Source organism: Penaeus monodon, chromosome 11 (genome assembly GCF_015228065.2).
Source record: "Penaeus monodon isolate SGIC_2016 chromosome 11, NSTDA_Pmon_1, whole genome shotgun sequence".
Classification (NCBI taxonomy): Eukaryota; Metazoa; Arthropoda; class Malacostraca; order Decapoda; family Penaeidae; genus Penaeus; species Penaeus monodon.
The window spans coordinates 49,791,356-49,793,012 of record NC_051396.1 but is presented as its reverse complement, the minus strand read 5'-3'; the positions used below and the strand labels follow the sequence as shown (position 1 = coordinate 49,793,012).

At 48.0% G+C, this 1,657-nt stretch overlaps 1 long non-coding RNA gene across 1 annotated transcript; it reads right to left on the bottom strand.

Moving 5' to 3' along the window:
- Positions 1-218: 218 nt before the first annotated feature.
- Positions 219-839, bottom strand: LOC119579043. The gene is made up of 2 exons (XR_005229242.1): positions 514-839; positions 219-384 (listed from the first exon to the last, which is right to left on the bottom strand). It is a non-coding gene; the product is annotated as an uncharacterized LOC119579043 (long non-coding RNA).
- Positions 840-1,657: the final 818 nt, after the last annotated feature.

Below are 1,657 nucleotides of genomic sequence, written 5' to 3'. Positions count from 1 at the left end.
CACACACATTCACTCATACAAATATAAACACACACATTACATCGCACACAGATACATACACATATATGTTTAAAATGTGTTTGAATATATATATATATATATATATATATATATATATATATATATATATATATATATATATATATATATATATAAAGGCAAATCATAGAAAAAATCCCTCTAACACATGTTAGGAATAGATTTATCACACAACTTTCGTCAATTAGATTAATTTTATTGAAGATTTTGAGCTGTTTTTAAGTTTTGAATTAATAGTGAGCATTATTCATGAACCGCACAGCTGGGACGAGTGATCTCTTTGACTCGTCTTCCGTTGTTGCAGAGGGTTGCAGAAGACGTTCCATGCACCAAGTATTCTTGGACCTAGGCGTGTCAAGGAATCGACCACCATACATTAAAAGATATTTCCAGTTCGAGTTTTATCTCAAATTTCATTCTATTAATTCAGTGCACGTATAACAAAGCAAAACGTAATGCTGAGTCGCGACTCACCCGTGGGCATGGCTGGCCAGGCCCTTGGCCCTTGGTTCGCTGCCGCAGCTATTGGGGGACCCCGGCGGCGAAGAGCGGGGGCGACGGGGCCAACGAAGGACACCGCCAGCGGTTCAGCTTACAGCCATTGTGGCTCCGGTAATAGCATGGCTCCTTGCAGATGGGCCCACAAATGTGGCATACCGGGCTCCGCCGCTCCCGGTACGACGCAGCGTCCGAGACGGCGGCCGAGAGCACGAGGCCGACGGCCAGCAACAGCCAAAGCGTCAGGCACTTCTTCATGGTGTTGTTGCGTCCTCTTCCACGACCAAGGCTCAATTGACGCGCTCTATAAAGCCGCTCGTCTTTTGGCCGCCGAAGTTGCCGTACGCCGCCATGTGAGTGGTCTCCCGCCGGCCCTCTGAAGGTCTTTGAAGGGCGGCCTGCCGGTAGGGAATCGAGGCGCAGTTCTCGGACCAGTGCCCGTCAGCCGTCCCGGATTGTTCTCTCTCGGAGGGAATTCGTTTCTCGGTTGTTTCTGGTCGGGAGGTCTTTGGCAGCAGCGTCTTAATAATAAGTTTCCCGCTTCAGGCAAACTTAGTCCCACCCTGTGCTTCCTGTGTTTCCCAGAATGCAGTTCCTGCAGTTGCTTCTCCTCTTCCTCCCACTTCTTGTTCATGCTCTTGTTTCTCCTCCTCCTTATCCACCTTCTTCATCTCACTCTTCCTCTTCTCATTTTCCTCGCCTTCTCCTCCCGCGGCGCTGTCACCTCTTGATGACGCATGGCAATTGCGATCGGAATGTCAGCCTGAGGATTTCCTCTTGCCTTTCTGCTTTACTTAGTTCTGTATGTCTTTCTTCACGCACACACGTGGACGTACATAGTATATGTAAGAATGTGTCTGAATGTGTGTATACACATATATGTAAACACATCTCTCTCTGTCATTGTATGTGTGTGTGTGTGTGTGCGTGTGTGTGTTTGTGTGTGTGTGTGTGTGTGTGTGTGTGTGTGTGTGTGTGTGTGTGTGTGTGTGTGTGTGTGTGCGTGCGTGCGTGCGTGCGTGCGTGCGTGCGTGCGTGCGTGCGTGTGTGCGTGCGTGCGTGCGTGTGGAAAGATAGATATACGATTTAGATTTTCAAAATGAAAACACTGCTGCAACAG